Source organism: Macaca nemestrina, chromosome 18, assembly GCF_043159975.1.
Source record: "Macaca nemestrina isolate mMacNem1 chromosome 18, mMacNem.hap1, whole genome shotgun sequence".
NCBI lineage: Eukaryota > Metazoa > Chordata > Mammalia > Primates > Cercopithecidae > Macaca > Macaca nemestrina.
In genome coordinates, this window is record NC_092142.1 from 4939337 (window position 1) to 4951563 (window position 12227).

At 49.9% G+C, this 12227-nt stretch overlaps 1 protein-coding gene across 2 annotated transcripts in view; it reads right to left on the minus strand.

Annotated features, from left to right (window-relative positions):
* LOC105467838 (cell death inducing p53 target 1) overlaps positions 1-12227 on the minus strand; it is a 29045-nt gene that overhangs the window by 3317 nt on the left and 13501 nt on the right. The gene's annotated exons all lie outside the window — the stretch shown is intronic.

Consider the following 12227-nt stretch of genomic DNA (forward strand, 5'->3'; position numbering starts at 1 on the left):
CAGGGGAAGGAAAGGCAGGGCCCTTAGCAGGCAGCAGGGGCTGCCAGGCCAGGGCTGGGCCCAGGGGCCTGCGCGTACCACGCAGTCCCTCCCCTTCCCATGTCAGGCTTCTCCCTGGCTGTCACTCTGTGCCATCCAAACACCCGACCACCCTTCCATTTCCCGGTCCCATCACAGGTTTGCTTCCTCCCTCTCCCAAGACTGGTGGCACCCAAGGGCCATGGCTGGGCCCTCTGTATCTCCTCCCACCAGGCCTGAGCTCCCATGCATGAGGACTGCCAGGCAAGCTGTGCTCTGGCTTGTGCCCCTCTGGTTTGCTTGCTGAGGCTGGGGTGGGGAGGAAGAAGAGTCAAGTGAAATCTTTTCCCTCATTTCTGTCACCAAACTCTCTGAGCACAGCTCAGAAAGCCGGGAAGCTTTTGCTCTTACTTCGCATCATAAAGGACTTGGGAAGTGGGTTCAGTTACCTTAGCTAAAAGTAATAAAATGAGAGAAAAATCAATTTCAATGGAACAAAAGGATACAGGGAAAGGAGCGTTTCCCAGAGAGCCCAGCACCTGCAGGGGATGGAGGGCACATAAGTTTGAATATGAAGTTTAACAAACCGGGGCAGGGCCAGAGGAACCAAGTCCAAGCTCTTGGGTTCAACTATAAAGTACCATGGCAGTTTGAAAACTGAAAGACAGGGATCAAAAAGCTCTTAGAAGAAAATGCAGGGATCAATCTTTATGACCTTCAATTAGGCAGTGGTTTCTTAGATATGACACCAAAAGCAAAGCAACAAAAAGAAAACTTCAACTGGATGTCATCAGAATGAAAAACTCTTGTGCTTCAAAGGACACCATCACATTTTATAATTCAGAGATCTGATAAAGGACTTGTATTAAGAACATACAAAGAATTAAATAACAGAAAGACAACCCAATTTTTTTTTTTTTTTTTTTTTTTTTGAGACAGAGTCTGGCTCTGTCGCCCAGGCTGGAGTGCAGTGGCCGGATCTCAGCTCACTGCAAACTCTGCCTCCCGGGTTTACGCCATTCTCCTGCCTCAGCCTCCCGAGTAGCTGGTACCACAGACGCCCACCACCTCACCTGGCTAGTTTTTTGTATTTTTTAGTAGAGACGGGGTTTCACTGTGTTAGCCAGAATGGTCTTGATCTCCTGACCTCGTGATCCGCCCGTCTCCGCCTCCCAAAGTGCTGGGATTACAGGCTTGAGCCACCACGCCCGGCCGACAACCCAGTTTTTAAAATGGGCAAAGGATTTGAACAAAGACTTCTCAAAAGACAAATAAATGGCCAAAAGCACATGAAAACTACTGAGCATCTTTTCATACGGGAAATGAAAGGCAAAACCACAAGGAGACCATTTCCTATCTACTAGGATGGCTAAAATTTAAAAAGACAGTAATAGGCATTATGTAGAGAAACGGGAACCCTCATACACTGCTGGTGGGGGACACCCCCTGTTCCCCTTTTGAGGAACAGTCTGGCAGTTCCTCAAAAGGTTAAACCTAGAGTTACCAGATGACCCAGCAATTCCACCCCTAGTTATCTGCCCAAGAGAAATGAAAACCTGTCTACACAGAAGTTTGTACACAAATGTTCACAGCAGAATGAATCGTAATAGCCAAAAAGTGGAAACAACCCAAATGTCCATCAACAGAGTGGATAAACAAAACTGTAGGCTGCCCAGACAATGGAAGACGATTCAGCTATAAAAAGGAAGGAAGCACTGACACCCTACAGCATGAACCCTGAAAACATGCTTGGTGAGAGAAGCCAGACACAAAAGGCCACATAATGTATGATTTCACTTATATGAAATGTCCCCAGTAGGCAAACCCATAGAGACAGAAAGTACATTAGTAGCTGTTTAGGTCTGGGAGAGAGGGAGAAGTGGGGAACATGGGATCTCCTTCTGAGGTAATGAAGATGCTCGGAAACCGACTGTAGCAATAGTTGAACAATTCTGTGAATAAACTAAAAACCACTAAATTGTAAGTGGGTGAATTGAATGGTACATAAATTATGTCAATAAAACTTTTTTTAAAAAATGAGGGAAAAGAAAATTAGTCCTACCACCCTGCTGCAGCCCATCTCCATATGTCCCTGCTGGTCTGTATGCACAGGCACCTGTACTTTCTGGTTTTGTTTTGTAGAGTTGGGGTCTCACTATGTTGCCCAGGCTTGTCTCGAACTCCCGGCCTCAAACGATCCTCCTGCCTCGGCCTCCCAAAATGTTGGGATTATAGGTAGGAGCCACTGCTCCCAGCCCATACTATAGAAAAATACAGTTGCTATCCTGACAGTTTTAAATCCTTTTATTTTTTTCTCTTTTTGAGACAGAGTCTTGCTCTGTCGCCCAGGCTGGAGTGCAGTGGCGCGATCCTGGCTCACTGCAACCTCCGCCTCCCAGGTTCCGGCGATTCTCCTGCCTCAGCCTCCCAAGTAGCTGAGACTACAGGCACACGCTACCACGCCTGGCTAATTTTTGTATTTTTTAAGTAGAGAGATGATTTCACCATATTGGCCAGGCTGGTAAATCCTTTTAATGCTGTGTCACACATATTCCGTCTTACAAGACTCCGTGACCATCGATATTAATATTCCACAAAATGGGCATACTTGACCAAACCCTTTAAGGCATTTAGGCAAGGCCCTACTTGCTGTTTTCATGAAATACAAGGGAACACCTCTGTCCACCACTCTTTCCCTTTTCTTAGATTATTTCCTCAGGCTAAGCTTGTCAGAGTGAGATGACTGAGTCAAAGGACATGAGCATGTTATGCCTTTTTGAAAGGATGCCAATTTATAGTGCCAGTTATCATTAATTTTAATATTAAAATGACACATTTTTATATGCATTTCTTTGACAGGAGACAGAACATCTTTCCAAGTGTTCAGAAATTACACACTCACTCTTCTGAGTTGCCTTATTATCCACGGAAGACATGGAGGCCCAGAAAAGGATGGGGCGGGGCATAAGTCTAGGACCCCAGCATGACTCTCCCACCCTCCTGTCTGCAGAGTGAATTCCAATAGCACAGGGTTAAGAACAGGGAGTGGTGACCAGGTGCAGGAGCTTATGCCTGTAATCTCAGCACTTTGGGAGACTGAAGCTGGAAGATGGATTGAGGCCAAGAGTTCGAAACCAGCCTGGTCAACATGGCAAGACTCTTGTCTCTACAAAAGAAAAATTTTTTAATTAGGCGTGATAGTGCATGCCTGTAGTCCCAGCTACCAGGGAGGCTGAGGTAGGAGGATCACCTGAGCCCAAGACTCAGAGGATACAGTGAGCCATGATCAGGCCACTGCACTCCAGCCTGGGCAACAGTGCAAGACCCTGTCTCAAAAAAAAAAAAAAAAAAAGAACAGAACAGGGAGTAGCAACAGTGCCTCTTGGAACTGGTCCTGGGGTCCCTTGCCCAGGCTGCTCCTAGCCTGCCAGGTGCCCTCCTGCAGGGGAGAAGAGGGCAGCCTTTCATGGGGCTTTACCTGCATCTGGAAAACTATTGCAATATGTTGAATTATGGAATAGGTGGTGCCAGCCCCTGCTACAAACTCCCAGATTCCCAGAAAATGCTCTCTGGTGCCTCTGGGTGGCACCACTGTCCACCAAGTGGCCCAACACTGTGGCATGCAGTTGGTGAGTCTGGTGAGTCTTGCTCACCAGGCAATGGTCCAGGCCCTGGGATGCTCTGAGCAGACCAGGAAAGTAAGCTGCACTGTGCTTGGTGAGTCACTTAAACCCAACTGCAGATCCCAGCCTGGGTCCCTTGCAGGGAGCACACACACCCCATCTCTGAGAATGCAAGTGTTGCCTTTCTCTGGCTCATCTTTTCATCAAAGTCAACAGATACAATCCTATGGTCTCCTAGAGCTCAAAAATTCTATTTCTGGAATTCCACATACAACCTTGCCCATGATGACAGGGTGCAAGCCCACAGGGCAAAGCCCTCCCTTGGGGTCCACCCAACCTGGATAATGACAATGCAGGCCACAGGGAAGGGTTTGGACCTGCACAGGGCTGGCTTCCACTCCAGCTCGCTGGCCACAGAGCCCACCTTCTCTTTGCCCCTTACCTGGGGCTGCAGGGCCCTGTTGCTCCTCCGTGTCTTCCCCACCCAGGGCCGTGCCTGCTACTCACTGCTCCCTCTCACCCCTCCATATCCACATGCATCCTTCCTGAACCCCAGCAGGGACTGCAGATCCTTCTCTATCAAGTAGAGGTATCTGGAAAACAGCTCATGAAGATTTCCTGAATTTAAACACCCATTCTCCCAGTGCCTTCCAATATAAAATCAAACATGCATTCCCACAAAACCGTGTTGTGTAGGGTGCAATAAAAACTACAAGAATAATCTTTCAATCACACGATCAGAAGCAAAATAGTTTTCCAATAAAATAAGTACTGTTCAAAGCTACAAAATGGAAAATGATCTGAAAATGCAGCCCCAGCGCCTCTGGTGTGGGAAGGTGCTGGTGAGGGAAGGGGCTGGGAGACCTGTGGATCTGCCCAGTTCCCAACAGAAGAGGAAGAGGAGACTTGGGGTGTCTGGGGAGCACACTGAAATCAACTTGCAGCCCTGACAAATCGAAGAGAGGCTTCTTGGCCTTCTCGCTTTAAATATCGGATTTATAAACTGCAAACAAAATAGGTGCCTGTTTGAAAATCTTTACAACTCAGTCAGAAACTTAACAGTAAGTCACTCCTCTGGGAGACCAGAGGCCTCTGCAAAGTCTATCCCTCCACACCCTATGGGTTCTGTGGCATGTGAAGGTGTGGAGGAAAAACCTGTTTCTCGTCTGCTTTCACCCCGTAACAATCAACAGAAAAGAATTCTGTGGCAAAACACGTGGGGATTTCTCCTCAATAACAAGCCAGCAGTCAGTTCTGTAGCGGACACCAGCTGGACATCTTCTAGTCGCACTCAAGTCTGATGCTACTGCGTCAGATCCCACAGGTTGAGGGCTCAGTCCCAAGACTGCCCCCCCACTTCTGATGCCAATCGCAATTCCTAGCTTGCAACCTACGCTTCTGACAGACTGGCTATAAATCATTATCTTGGGAGCGGATTCCTTATAAGAGGATTAGTTAGTCTTCTGTGGGTACATCTCCCCGTGGCCCTTCCACCATGGGATGACGCAGCAAGAAGGCCCTTGCCAGATGCTGGCAGTGCCTTGATCCTGGACTTCCCAGCCACCACAGTTTTGGTGACTGTGGGTGACTGACAGGCTTAATGAGAGGTGTTTGGGATATGGGAGGTGGATTCCTCATAAATAGATAAACGCCCTCCCTGGGGTGGGGAAGGAGTGAGTGACTTCTCACTCTGTTAGTCCCTTCATCCCAGCTGGTTGTCAGAAAGGGCCTAGCGCTTCCCATCCCTTTCTTACCCGCTCTCTTGCCATGCGATCTCTGCACACGGAGACTCCCCTGTGCCTTCCGCCATGAATGGAAGTGGCCTGAGGCCCTCAACAGAAGCAGATGTTGGCACTGTGCCATCCTGTAAAGCCTGCAGAACCAGGAGCCAAATACTCTTTTCTTTATAAATTACTCAGCCTCAGGTAATTTATAGCAACACAAATAGACTAAGACACCAGCCTCCAGAACTGTAAGGAGATAAATTCCTGTTCTTTATAAATTACCCAGTCTCAGGTATTCTGTTAGAGAAGCACAATGGACTTACACTACATCAAGACTTGATAAGTGGTGGGGGTTTTTTTGTTTTTTTTTTTATACACGGAGTCTCGCTCTGTCGCCAGGCTGGAGCGCAGTGGCGCAATCTTGGCTCACTGCAACCTCTGCCTCACAGGTTCAAGCGATTCTCCTGCCTCAGCCTTCTGAGTAGCTGCGACTACAGGCGTGCCGCCCGGCTAATTTTTGTACTTTTAGTAGAGACGGGGTTTCACCATGTTGGCCAGGATGGTCTCGATCTCTTGACCTCATGTCCGCCTGTCTCGGCCTCCCAAAGTACTGAGATTACAGGTGTGAGCCACCGCGCCCAGCCGACAAATGGTAATTTCTTAAGGGTTACTTGCCACAGGAATTAGAATCCTTAACAATGATTTTTTTCTAATGTGTTACATTAGAAGTCACTGGTGTACCTTGCATTTGGAATGGGTCTTTTACACAGACATGATTTCTTAATATCATGTGTGGGTCACCTGAAAATACTGGTTCCTGTAACGCAGATCTACCAATGTTGACACATCTCATTGAACAATATATATTTTTTAAAATCACATTGCTGGTGTTGCTACCAATGTCATCATTAAAGTCACTATTGTTATGCTAATCATCATTTGAAAGCTTGAATTTCATCACTGGCAACAAAGCACTAACAAATTTAGAAACAGCAACATATACAAAAATAAAAGGTCAGTTGTTTCACTTGCTCATTTTCAAGAAAGTGTATGCTAAATATCCAAATCTGAGTAACAACAGTGTGTGCCAGTTAAGTGAAGGTGGAGCCCATGAAAAAGGCAGCTAGTTCAGCCCACACCTGAAATGAATGCACATGTGCTTTTCCTCATGACAGCATCAAACTCCATGTGACATACTTCATGTGTGCCTCATTTCATCACACAGGATCTTAAAAAGATGTGGACTAGGCGGGGTGCGATGGCTCATGCCTGTAATCCCAGCACTTTGGGAGGCCGAGGCGGGCGGATCACGAGGTCAGGAGATCAAGACCGTCCTGGCTAACACTGTGAAACCCCGTCTCTACTAAAAATACAAAAAATTAGCTGGGCGTGGTGGCGGGCGCCTGTAGTCCCAGCTACTCGGGAGGCTGAGGCAGGAGAATGGCGTGAACCCGGGAGTCAGAGCTTACAGTGAGCCAAAATCGCACCACTGCACTCCAGCCTGGGCAACAAGCGACACTCCTCAAAAAAAAAAAAAAAAAAAAGATGGGGACTCATGGGTCAGGACTTAAAAAGCTGATTTTTACTGCTTTGTCTGATGCAACACTGGCGCGCGCGCGTGTGTGTGCGTGTGTACTGTGTGTGGTGGTGAAGACTCAGTTACAACAAGACCAGCACAGTGTGGTGCCGGTCTTGAGTCTGTGCAGGCCCACAGCTTCTTTCCCCACCGCTCCTACACCATCAGTGTGAAAGCCATCACAACCAAGGAGGCACGGTAACAAATCACGGCCATGTTATTATTAAAACAGTTCTGATCCTCAGCCCCTCGAGTGGTCGAGTGGTCTCAGGAACCCCCCAGGAGACTGCAGATCACATTTCAAGAACTGCTGTGCTAGAGGAACCCCCACTAGAAGTTAAGGGGGTGCGATATCAGCCAAGTGCAGGGCTGGGACAGGGCTTCACAGCCAGAGGGATCAAGAGTGGCCTGCAAGTCTTGGAGTCGCTCCTGCGGAGGCCCTGAGTTTGTTGTTCTGGCAAGGCCCCACTCCAGGGATGTGCTTGCCACCCCATGGAAGGCTTTAAATGAAGCAAGCAGTCAAGAACATGGGCTCTGGGCCAGGCATGGTGGCTTAGGCCTATAATTCCAGCACTCTGGGAGGCCGAGACGGGAGGATTACTTGAGCCCAGGAATTCAAAACCAGCCTGGGCAACATGGCAAGACGTCATCAATATTAAAAAAAAAAAAAAAAAGGGCGGGGGACACTGCATCAGGTTAGTTCAAACCCAGACCCACCACTTTCCAGCTGAGTGAGCTGAGCCTCGGTTTCTTTCTCTGTAAACAGAGATGAGCATGCCTACCTCTCAGGGTGGGAGTGAGGCTGAAGACAGACAGTGTGTGCGAAATGCCTGCAGCAGGAACGCTGGGCCTAGCACACAAGGACGCTAAATAAACGGAACCTGCTATTATTATGCTTTATTAGGCAACTTCCAACAGGGAAGAAAACAACAGGTACTTACGCCTCTGCCATGGGGTGGCTTCTGATCCCCAACGAGGGATCCTGGTGCACGTTCACTAATATGACTGTAAGGGAATGCTGCTACAGGATTCTGGACGGACTTGCAATCAAAACCCTGCCCTAAGAGCTCAGCTCGGCAGCATTCCCTCAGCACAGCTCAGCTGGGCCACCTGCTCCATGGGAACCCGAGACAATCCTTTGGGAAGGCAGAGACACTAGCAGTCTTCCAAGGGCCGTCTCTCCTGGCGGGCTGTGGAAATGCCAGGGGCCTGCCTGGGAGTGCCCAAGGTTAGTAATGCCCCTGGAAAGATGCTCCACCCATAGACCCTGGTGGCAGAGGCTCTGCAGCAGCTGCTGCCCAGCCACATTTCTCAGGGCTGGGCTGGCTTGGTGCTGCATCCCCAGGAGGTGCTTACCCACGTGGCAGCCATGGCATCAGGACGCCAGCTGGCCTCAGAGGGGCTCCTCTGTCCCCAGGAGGCAGGTCCCAGGCACCCAGCCAGGAACAGGGCTTTCTGCTTTGCTGGGAAAACTGAAAGGCCGTTTTCTGCCTCGCCTGCAGCTTCCATGTGCTGAACAAAGGAGGCGCCCACTGCTCCACGAGGGGCAGAGCAGAGGTAAAAGACAAACACTCTCTGTGCTCCTTCGCTCTGAAAAGAGAATGGCAAGGCCCAAACCAGGTCTGGAGGAAAAGGCCGAAGTAAGAAGCGAGCCAGAAGCAAGCAGGAGCTGACGTGGGCCTCAGGGAAGATGCTCTCAGTCCACGGGGCAGCACCCAGCAGGGACGAGACAGCGGGAAGAGAGCATAGAATCCCCACCAAGGGTGCAGGCCCAAAGGGGACCCTTCCAGGAAGGCTTGGCCCACACCAGGCCTTTTCATCCTGTGACATCTCCATCTAACACACAGACAGGTTAGTTCAAACCCACCTGGGAGGGCGGTGTGAGAATTAAGTGAGGCATGGATATAAAAACTTCCTGAACTGCTGTAAGGGACCACACAGCGTGAGGGTCCTTAGGAGGGGGACTGTTACTTGCAAGGGATGGCTGCTGACTCCCTGCGCAGTACCACATAGCTGTTCCGCCTGTTCTCCCAAGCACCCCAGGGCTGGGCTGAAGCACGGTCTGTGAGGTGACCATGTAACAGAGGCCCTCTGAGGGGAGGGCAGGGGATGGTGCTTCTTTCTGGAATTCCTTCTGATAGTTACTCAGCACATCCTCCGTGCCAGATACAGGCTGGGGATTAAAGACATGTCCCTGGCTGGGCGCAGTGGCTCACACTCGTAAGCCCAGCGCTTTGGGAGGCCAAGGTGGATGGATCACGAGGTCAAGAGATCGGGACCATCCTGGCCAACATGGTAAAACCGCGTTTCTACTAAAAACACAAAAATTAGCTGGGCATGGTTGTGGGTGCCTGTAGTCCTCGCTACTTGGGAGGCTGAGGCAGGAGAATCACCTGAACCCAGGAGGCGGAGGTTGTAGTGAGCCGAGATTGCGCCACGGCATTCTAGCCTGGGTGATAGAGCGAGACTCCATCTCAAAAAACAAAAGACACGTCTCTGCCTTCCAGAATCTTACAATCAAGTAAGGAGGACGAGCATTAAATAATCACCCCCTCACCAAAAAACCACAAACACAATTACATCTGTGACCAGTGGTGTTGAGAAAGTCCAGGATACAGAAGGACAGCAATATCACCATTCTAGAGCTCTAACAGCGTCTCTTCAAACAAGCCTGGGAGGAGGTGGTGGAAGAGTTATGAGACCAGCAGACAAAGGGAGGGATGGGGACAGCAGAGGGAACAGTGAGTACACAAGGCCTAAGGAAGGAGGGCTGTGCCCCGGAGCGTGGCCAGATGGCAGCCTGGGGCCCTCACAGCAACCCGGCCACAGGGGTTGTTTCAGAGCTCAAATACCCCAGATCTCCAGGACAAGGACGACAAGGTCAGCTGGGCAGTGTCCCAGGCCCTTCTCCTCAGGCTTTAGGCTTCCCCAGGAGACCTCCAGCACCATTCAGCCTTGTTGCACTGTGTTACTTGGGAACAAAGACAGTGGCCTTCTTTGCTTGACTGTCAATACAATATTGGGAGAGCACAGGTCTCCCTGGGACCCTGCCTCGCCCCGGATGGCCTCCAGCCCTGGACAAATTCCGCAACCTCTCTGAGCCTCTGTTTCCCCATGTGGAAAATGAGGTTCTTGAGAGGCTGAACGAAACCCCACATGTAAATGTCCAGGCTGTATTGCTGGAGACGCCTTCCATGAATGACTACGCAGATACCACCACCCATACAGAGCTATGCTGTGTTCCTCCACATCACACTGCAAAGGAAGAAGGCAGAATAACAAGATCTGGAGCAGCAATGTTCTTCCTAACGAAGTACAGAGTAGAGACTGTCAGCTGCACCCAAATCCACTCTCTCCCCGATTCTTGAACACAGAACTCCACTTTCACTCAGGGCAGCAGTCCATCAACCAAGATGGTCCCCAAGCTTTCTTAGAGTGACAATGCTCTGGCCGATGAGCTGTAAGCAGAAGTGTCCAGACCATAAGAAGGCACTCAAGCCAAGCCGACTTAGCCCGGAGCCAGGCGCTTCATCCTTCCTGCCTTCCTCCGATCTGCCGCCTGGAAGATGGATGCCATGGCTCCAGTAGCTGTGCTTGACCATGAGGGCCTTGGGATGGAGGCCAGTGCCTAGGACAGCCATGGGACACCACACCAGCACAAACTGTTCACCTCCCACATCTTCCATGTGAGTAATAAAACTTGTTTTCTTGGTTAATTATTGGTATATTAAATTCAGGTTAAGTATTAACAAGGAAGAAAAACAAATGTCATTACAAATGTACAGCATAGACAAGTGCAGTAGCTTACACCTGTAATCCCAGCACTTTGGAGGCCAAGGTGGGAGGATTGCTTAAAGCTAGGAGTTGAAGACCAGCCTGGGCAACATAGCAAGATCCCATCTCTAAAAAAAAAAAAAAAAAAAAAAAAGCAGCAGCAGCTAGGTATGGTGATAGAAACCTGTGATCCCAGCTACTTGGGAGGCTGAGGCGGGAGGACTGTTCTAGCCCAGGGATTCTAGGCTACAATGAGGTATGTCACACCAATGCACTCTAGCCTGGGCGACAGAGTGAGACCCCATCCCCCTCCACCACAAAAATATATCTCTACAGTTCCTTAAGCCTGAAGGAACACAAGTTCTCTTCAAGTGATCCACGATCAAAAGGATCATGGCTTTCTTTAGGTCACACGACACAGCCTCAGCCAGTGCAGAAGTCAAGGCATGGGGAATACCCCCTGGCGGGAAGGCTGGAGCAGATGCTTCTGTAGTTAAAATAGGCCCCAAGAGAAGAGCAGCTGGTTGCCTTGGAGCGAGGGCACATTCTTCTGCGACCCCAGTGTTCAGTTCAGCATGACCACTAGCTCAAGGAAGAGCTGAGGAGGACGATGGTGTGCAGTGAACGTCAATAGAGCATGCACTGTTTGGATGCAAGTGCCCAGCACAGGGACACAAAGGAAGTGCTCCAAGTGAGGAGGTGCTCAAAAGGGAGCCTCTGTTGTGAGACTGCTCCTGGGACCCAAACCCTCTCCACTCCCCTCTCTACCATGCCCTACCCAAACCAGGGGCTAATCCAGCCACCCCAGTCCATGTGGAACCAGGGCAGGATTCCCTGTGGCCTTTCAGCAGCTGATCAGAGGAATCCTATTCCCAACACTGGGTGAGGAGGAGGGAGGAGGAGGGAGGAGGAGGCCCTCCACAAAGGTCCACTCAGTTGCAGAGCAGTCTCTAGTGAGGCTGAGCCCTCCCAAGACTCAGGGAGGTTGCCAATGTGTCCCCTTCTCTGGGACCGTTGTCCCCAGCTGCCAAGTTCTAGCAAGGCAGGCCTGGGAAATCCTGGACATGGCCCATTTCCCATTGTCCTGATGGAAGCAGGACGAGAGACAGTCCCTCCCTCAGATAACATTGCTGGTGGCTCTGAACCATTTATTTATTTTTACACTTGAACATGGGTGTATCTAATACCTTGGGAATTCTCAACACTTCAAAACAAGCTCAACTTAAGTCACAGAAAGGACCAGAAAACAGATCTGGTTTTCCTATCTGCTGGCTTTCTTCCCACCCAACCCTGCATGCTCCTCCTCGACCATGATGAGTCTCAGCAGAGATAAGACACCAGCCTAGCCAGGCACGGTGGCTCATGCCTATAATTATGGCACTTTGGGAGGCACAGGTGGGCCGATCACAAGGTCAGAAGTTCGAGACCAGGCTGGCCAACATGGTGAAACTGTCTGTACTAAAAATACAAAAATTAGCTGGGCATGATGGCGTGCGACTATAATCCCAGCTA